The sequence below is a fragment of the Lepisma saccharinum genome, chromosome 6, assembly GCF_977018435.1.
Source record: "Lepisma saccharinum chromosome 6, izLepSacc3.1, whole genome shotgun sequence".
Classification (NCBI taxonomy): domain Eukaryota; kingdom Metazoa; phylum Arthropoda; class Insecta; order Zygentoma; family Lepismatidae; genus Lepisma; species Lepisma saccharinum.
This window is the reverse complement of record NC_139234.1, coordinates 82,676,263-82,685,099: the sequence shown is the minus strand read 5'-3', so window position 1 is coordinate 82,685,099 and position 8,837 is coordinate 82,676,263.

The window sequence follows — 8,837 nt, the reverse complement described above, 5'->3', positions numbered from 1 at the left end:
AATTTTATGTGGTGCGTGCCTTGTGATATTAATTGTATTAGAATAGGTGTGACAGAATCCAAGGACTTAACATGTTCCACAGCAATGCTGTACTACAGAATCAATGCTGATCTTAAAAACAACATATTCCCACTCAAGGAACTTGAAATTGTTAGCAACAAAAATATTTAAGTCCATCTTGTATTGAATGAGCCAGAATTGATATTGTTTTTAAGCAGGTACATAATCAACTCATTAAAATATAAACCAGAATTTACATCCAATTTTCCTGCCTTATCAAGTATGGAAATTGTTGTGTCATCAACAGGCCACCTGCTGTTTGTATAAATTCTATGATCATGGAAAAATTTGTAAAACTTAAATTTTTCTAAACTTGAAGTAATTTTTGTAAAAAAAGCAACATATTTTCCCCAATAACAATGCAACAGGTATGCATCAATTCTATGCCAGTATGTATTGGATTCAAAATCATCATATTCAGAACCCAATTCTATGCTCACATACCCAAACCCAACATCACTGTCAAGTACCCATCTTGCCTCTGTTTCATTTTGCACTTTAAAAAAATCATACTCTGATAGATTTTCAAATTTTTCCCTAAAACAATCCAACAGGTGGTCTGATTTTATATATCTTGCAATATTTCTTCTTTCAAAATATGTTTGCATGTTCAGGTATCTATATTTTATTGCATTGATTGCAATATTTTTGAATCGGTATTTTTGTTATTGGTTTATTATATATATTTCCTGGGCTTCAATTCAAAACTCTATGCTGGATAAAAATATCCGTTGGGTTCAGCTGTGTGCCTTGTATATTTTGTATGTGTATGTGTGTGTTAATATTTTTGGCTTTGGTATTTATATAAAATTTCCTGGGAATCAAATCAAAAATTGGCTTTTATTGTAATAGTGTATATTGTTTCTATGACCTTACTTGGGTTATTCCGCCAAATTATATGCTTCAATTCTCCTATACTTTGGTGGAGCCTGTTCAGGTTCTGCCCCCCACTTGTGGGTTCCACTGCCGATCCAGCAATGGTGAAGAATCTGCACTGTGCCCTGGCTTATATAGTTTTGTTGGACCAATCAAAACCTTGCTTTCAAAATTTCTGTTTATTAATTGTCTAATCTTGTTTATTCTTGTCCTGTCTTGTTGAATTTTGTTTGGACTGGTTCTGAATTGTTAAATTTTGTCTATTCTTGTCCTGTCTTGTTGAATTTTGTTTATTCTTGTCCTGTCTTGTTGAATCTTGTCTATTCTTGTCCTGTCTTGTTGAATTTTGTTTGGACTGGTCCTAGCCTGTAATATTGTGTCCTGTCTTGTTGAATTTTGTTTGGACTGGTTCTAACCTGTAATATTGTGTCCTGTCTTGTTGAATTTTGTCTATTCTTGTCCTGTCTTGTTGAATTTTGTTTGGACTGGTCCTAACCTGTAATATTGTGTCCTGTCTTGTTGAATTTTGTTTCGACTGGTTCTAACCTGTAATATTGTGTCCTGTCTTGTTGAATTTTGTTTGGACTGGTCCTAACCTGTAATATTGTGTCCTGTCTTGTTGAATCTTGTTTAGACTGGTCCTAACCTGTAATATTGTGTCCTGTCTTGTTGAATTTTGTTTATTCTTGTCCTGTCTTGTTGAATTTTGTCTATTCTTGTCCTGTCTTGTTGAATCTTGTCTATTCTTGTTCTGTCTTGTTGAATTTTGTTTAGGCTGGTCCTAACCTGTAATATTGTGTCCTGTCTTGTTGAATCTTGTCTATTCTTGTTCTATCTTGTTGAATTTTGTTTGGACTGGTCCTAACCTGTAATATTGTGTCCTGTCTTGTTGAATTTTGTTTATTCTTGTCCTGTCTTGTTGAATCTTGTCTATTCTTGTTCTGTCTTGTTGAATTTTGTTTAGGCTTGTCCTAACCTGTAATATTGTGTCCTGTCTTGTTGAATCTTGTCTATTCTTGTTCTATCTTGTTGAATTTTGTTTGGACTGGTCCTAACCTGTAATATTGTGTTCTGTCTTGTTGAATTTTGTTTATTCTTGTCCTGTCTTGTTGAATCTTGTCTATTCTTGTTCTGTCTTGTTGAATTTTGTTTAGGCTGGTCCTGAATTGTTAAATTTTGTCTATTCTTGTCCTGTCTTGTTGAATATTTTTTATTCTAATTTATACTGTATAACCGGAAATAGACCGGAAGTAAATATGTGTGGGTGGGTGTGGGTGTGTATATGGGTGTATCTTGGCTTAGTTTTAAGTGTGGCCAAAAAAATATCAAGAGGAGCATATTTTTGACAGGATTATGGACAACAATCTCACAGAAGTGCCTTTTGTAAGTATAGGCACATCAATCTGAGGGGGCTCTTCCTTTCTCATGGAATCCATGAGGGCTTTTTTACAAAAATCTTGGATTAGGCAGGGTTCTACACTTGAGCAAGAAGCTCATATGGGCATGTTGAGCTTGTTTTAAGTGTAGCCAATTCTGCTTGAGGGGAGCTCTTCCTTTCTTGAGTTTATAATAGTACAAATACCACTACTAGAAGGACCTCAGCACACCGAAGGGCCTCCCCGATGGCGCAGCGGTAGCGTCGTCGCCTTGTAATCAAGGGGTCCCGGGTTCGATATCTTGTGGAGGCACGTGGCACAGTGGTTCGGATCCCGATTAACATAACTGTGCATAAAGTGGACTTAATACACCAACTCAAACAAACTCAAACTCACCACACAGGAGACGAGATGAGGCTGTGACAATTCTTCTCTCGTCTCATCTCGATGTTATTCCTAGGTCAAATGAAAGGTTCCCCTTTCCTAGACATTAGAACAGGGTGCAGTTTGTGATTTTATCAGAGGTCGACAACTTATTTTACCTAAGTATTAGATATAATACTTAGAATTGGACATTAATCGCTTAAAACCTAATTTTAATGTCGAATGCAACACAAACACAACGCCATTTGAAGTTAAACCCTAAAGTCAAACTGGAAGAAAATTACATTAGTCAAATGAATGCACGGAATAAATGAGGCTCACTGCAGGTCCTATGGTTTGCCAGTTGGCTTGTCAAGGCCACTGTGTTATCTTCATTCAATTTCTTGCAAATTTCATGAAAGCAATGCACTGGGGGTATAAGGAAAGTAAAAGTATGTTTAAAACTTCTAAATTATTTTTCTAATCAGTTAAGGTTAGGTTTATGACATTTCACATTCGGTTGGTAGATATTGGTAAATTTTTGATTGAATTCACAAGGTCTTTGAGCAAGATAGGAATGTTTGATTGAGTGATTTGGTTTATTATACTTCAAATTTCAGCCACTTCTGGCTAATTGCGAAGATGAGGATGAGTGATGGTATGATGAAATTGATGAAGGGACACTCACAAATAACACCCATGCCCAGGCCAGGATTCGAACCGGGGACCTCTGGCGTCGTAGAACGATATGTTAATCACTCCGCCACGGGGTCTGGCGAGGTGGGAATGTGTTTTGGATTTTCTTTGTAGATGCGAAAATATTTAACTGTGACGCGCACATGCTTTTGCTTACATTAAAGTTCACCTTTTCACGTAAACGAGGAATTGACAAGTCACCTTAAAACATGCATGTATATGCATTTAATACTACTAAATACGAAAGGAAACCTTGGCCGGCTATTCAAATTATCCATCGAAGATTGAAAAGAGAAATAAAACAACTTTCGAGCATTTGGCTTTTCCTTGCTTGCTCTGAGATCTGAAGGATTTCGGTTTTGTATATGTAATGATAGTATTTTCAGTGCTTGAAGAACGTCGTTAGGTACACATAATTGTGTTAAAAACAAATACTTTGTCAAATGTTTTACAAACATTCCAAACTTAGACCTCTTACGAGTTGATCGGGAACCATCTTAACTCAATATTATTTTAAAAAAATACAACACCCTATTGATGTCTGAGGAAATACCGAATACATGGCTTCTAAAAGGCATTGGATGTGGTACATATCTGCCATAAATTGTTTAAAGATATTTTTATGCTTAGCTATGGGACTTTAAAATTAAAATGAACTGAACTGATGTGGACTCTATAAGTATGATATATTCAATAATATGGTTTCTATATCCAGTTGGTGAGAGACGATTATTCCTGGTTGGGATGGCTGAAGATAGAGGAGAGGGGGGAATCCTCCTCAGCCCCTTTAATCTCACACTACATTAAAAATCAATAGATGTATCTTTGTTCGCAATTTTCACATTTCGAACTCCTGATATTCCGTTTCGTTAAATTCAAAACGAGCCCATGAACAAGGTCCAGAGCTTTATATTTTTCGAGATTGTTATCTGGTTAAAATCTGTTTTAAAATGACCATAAATACTAAGGAAAACAAAGAAATAAAAATTATTTATGCCAATTTTTAATTAAAAAAACAGTAAATTCGTGTGCTGTTCTAAAATGGAATATTTCCGATGCCTTCACATTATACCTATAGGTACTACCTTTGAAGTAGTATATGCGTAAGTAGTGTAAAAGTATTGTTTCTAAGTCACACTTGGTACGAGCCCTTTTTCCCCTCTTTTTTTATCAATTGAATATCAGTTTTTGACATATTTTGACAATTTTTTGTCGATGTTTTAGCGTTTAGCGATGTTTTAGTGAAATTTCCCTTTTTTCCCACCTCACACTTGGTACGAATGCCACGATCTTAAGTGATATAACTTAACCTATCCTTTATTCTTACGATTTTTTTTTACGATCTTCAGTGATATAACTTAACCTATCATTTTTTTTTATTTGCGCACCGAACTAACTTACATTGGACTCCTCGTTTGTTTTAATATTTCAGTCGAGAACATGAAGACGATACCTGTGGAAATATTTCTAGTGTTTGCTACTAGATGTCACCACCGGCGTCTTGGACGCAGTGTTGACACACTATGAGTGAACAATTTCCCTTCCCAAGGGGCAAAATTTCCCTTTCTGGACCAATCTTTTCCCTTCACCTAAGCAAATAACATAATAGAATAATAACACAATGTAACAAAAAAATATTTTTTTTCTGTTCCTGGGTAATAATTGTTATTTCCTAATTCCTTGTGTTCCAAAAGTACAGAAAATGGCTATTATTCCTCATAAACTTTGTTTTTGTAGCCAGGACAATGATGTTTTGAGATTTACCCTTTTCCAGTACACGTTTTTTCTCATTACGAATAAAGAAGATAAATAACGTGTCATATTGCACGCTGTAGCAATATACTGGTCTCCCCTATAACTGAAATGGACAGGTCTTGGCATTCTGCCAACAACAATAGTGAAAATCGTGCAGTTTGAAGCGGTTTATTGTCGTCCTAGCTGCCTAATTAGATACACGTTTACAATGGCATCAAGAGGCTGCAAGTGTATGGTAGACGAATTTTGTTATGTCTGTGGCCATTTTATCAAGAAAAGGGGAAAGAAGTACTCTGTGAAAGCATCTGCTAAAATGTGTGAAGCATACAGAGCATATTTCGGCATGTCTGTAGGTGAAGAAGACAAAACCTGGGCACCTCATTTCACCTGCGAGAACTGCAAAAAACTCTGGAAGGTAAGACGGAAAATTGAAATGTAAAATTTTAATAATTTCAATTATATATTAAATATTTAGGGTTTTCTTGAAGAGGCCTAGAATTTTTTGTTCATTTCAAATGTATTTTGAAAAATTACTTTTACTAACACCTTACATGTTTAATATTTAATAAACTGCTATATACTTTATTTTTACCCACATTAATGTTGAATTGTAGATCCTGTTTTGTAAGTTGCTTGTGCACCTAATCAATAGTAATGCACCTAAATCACAAGGTTTGGGTGCAGTTGTGCACCTGATTGACAAAGTTAATAAAAGTATATAATTTTGTGCGTATTAAATATATATCTACATATCTCATATGTGAAATATGTTGTGGAAATACACATTAGTTTATTTTTGTCTTTTGTCTTTTGAGGGGTGGTACAGAGGAGAAAAGTGGGCCATGAAGTTCGATATCCCAAGAATTTGGCGGGAACCCACTGACCACTCAAGTAATTTCTACTTTTGCATCTTGGATCCTTCCAAACGTCGGGCTGGAAAGAATGCGCAAGCTATTATACGCGTATATCCGGATATACCTTCGTCCATCGCCCCTGTGCCACATTGCCCTGAGTTTCCCGTGCCCACTCCTCCGGAGAAAAAGCTGCCCTCTTCAGACGAGAGTAGTAAGTCAGAGAGCGAGGAAGACATTGATCTTGATACTTACAAACCTGTACTACCCCAATCAAAAAGATCTTAACGACTTAATAAGAGATCTTGGTCTCACCAAGTCCAATGCAGAACGCTTCACGTCCAGGCTTAAGCAGCAGAATTTATTAGATGAAAGTGTGCAAATAACAGATCAGAGGAAGCGTCATCAAAGTTTTTCCAGCTTTTTCATAAGTCAAGATGGACTCTGCTTCTGCCACAACGTCACCGGTCTATTTGAAGCAATTGGAATTGACTTCACTCCAAATGAATGGTGCCTCTTTATTGATAGCTCGTCCAGAAGTCTTAAAGCCGTGCTTCTTCATAATGGAAATACATACCCGTCTCTTCCTATAGCTCACTCAGTCCGCCTCAAAGAGGATTACAACAGCATAAAGCGATTGCTAGATACCTTGAAATATGATGAGTATGGATGGGAAGTCATCGGAGACTTCAAAATCATAGGATTTCTAATGGGTCTCCAAGGTGGTTTTACCAAGTTTCCTTGTTATCTTTGCCTATGGGACAGCAGAGACACCAAAGCGCACTACAACACGAGGTACTGGCCACAGAGGACCGAGTTCTCTGTGGTGAAAAAACAACGTCAAGTGGGAGCCACTGGTAGACCCCCACAAGCTGCTAATGCCTCCACTCCATATTAAATTGGGCCTGATCAAACAATTTGTCAAAGATTTAGATAAGCAGTCAGCAGCCTTCAAGTACCTTCAAGACTTCTTTCCTAAGCTGTCTAATGCAAAGATCAAAGCCGGTGTCTTCGTCGGCCCACAGATAAAGAAGCTTTTGGCGTGCGAAGAATTTCCCAAGAAGCTCAGTGAGAATGGAAAAGCGGCTTGGAACAGCTTTGTCTTAGTGGATAAGGGTTTTTTGGGGAATCATAAGTCCGAGAGCTATGTGGAACTGGTTGAGACTCTGGTGAAGAATTACGGCAAAATGGCATGCAGGATGTCCCTGAAAGTTCATGTCCTCGATGCTCACCTTCATACATTTAAGGATAACGTGGCAGCGTACTCGGAGGAACAAGGTGAGCGTTTCCATCAAGATATATTGGACTTCGAACGTCGCTACCAAGGCCAGTATAACGAGAACATGATGGGAGACTATATTTGGGGGCTGATTTGTGAAAGTAATGTACAGTAAAATCGTAAATCCCGGAAAACTACTCATTTTTAAATCTTTTGCAATAATTTTGTTCTCAACTAGAGTGCAAATATATGTCACTTTTGATGTATATGTCTTTTTTGTTTTCTTTATGTAAATGAAAAACACGAATTCGTACATTTTCTCATTGAAAACAGATGAAATTCAAAAATAACACTGTCCTGGTCACAAAAACAAAGTTTGAGGGGAATAATAGGCATTTTCTATGGTTTCCAGTCAGAAGCCTTTAGGAAATAAAACTCACTACACAGGAACAAAAATCGTGTTACAGGGTGTAATTAGTTGTGGTAGTAAACTTAGTAGATTTTTTTTTTAGTATGTGGCAATTTTTTTATGAATTTTAAAACTGCTCCGTGACCCTCTCATTCTTCACGTCGTACGCGAAGGACTTCTCTGCAATCAGGATGACGCTGCACACGGTATCCTCGGGCAACGGACTGTTGAACTCGCAAACGATCTTGATGTTAGTTCGATCGTTCGAACAGATTTCCCCTCAAAAATTTAGATCGTAAAAAGCTACGCTCTTGTTTTAGGCACTTGCCTTAGGGATGAGTTGTTGTAATGTTCTCTTCCCCTCTTTTCTTGTGAAAGGCTATGCTGTCGTTTTAGGCAGTTGTCTTAGGGTGAGTTGTTGTACTTTATTGCCCGAAATATAGCTCGGTGACCCCCAAACAGATTTTTCCTAAGTCTTACCGTTTCCAAGATAACCCCACTTCCGGTCGCCATTTTCGATTTCCGGACATAGGTTCTATTCATACTTTTTCTCGCGTATAGGTGTACGTGATGAATCCCCAAACAGAATTTTCCTAAATCTTACCGTTTCCAAGATAACCCCACTTCCGGTCGCCATTTTCGATTTCCGAACATAGGTTCTATTCACACTTTTTCTCACGTATAGGTGTACGTGATGAATCCCCAAACAGATTTTTCCTAAGTCTTACCGTTTCCAAGATAACCCCACTTCCGGTCACCATTTTGGATTTCCGAAAATAGGTTCTATTCATACTTTTTCTCACGTATAGGTGTACGTGATGAATCCGCAAACAGATTTATCCTAAGTCTTACCGTTTCCAAGATAACCCCACTTCCGGTCGCCATTTTGGATTTCCGAGCATAGGTTCTATTCATATTTTACTTACATATAGGCGTACGTGATGAATCCGCAAACAGATTTCTCCTAAGTCTTACCGTTTCCAAGATAACCCCACTTCCGGTCGCCATTTTGGATTTCCGAGCATAGGTTCTATTCATATTTTACTTACATATAGGCGTACGTGATGAATCTGCAAACAGATTTCTCCTAAGTCTTACCGTTTCCAAGATAACCCCACTTCCGGTCGCCATTTTGGATTTCCGAGCATAGGTTCTATTCATACTTTTTCTCACGTATAGGCGTACGTGATAAATCCGCAAACAGATTTCTCCTAAGTCTTACTGTTTCCAAG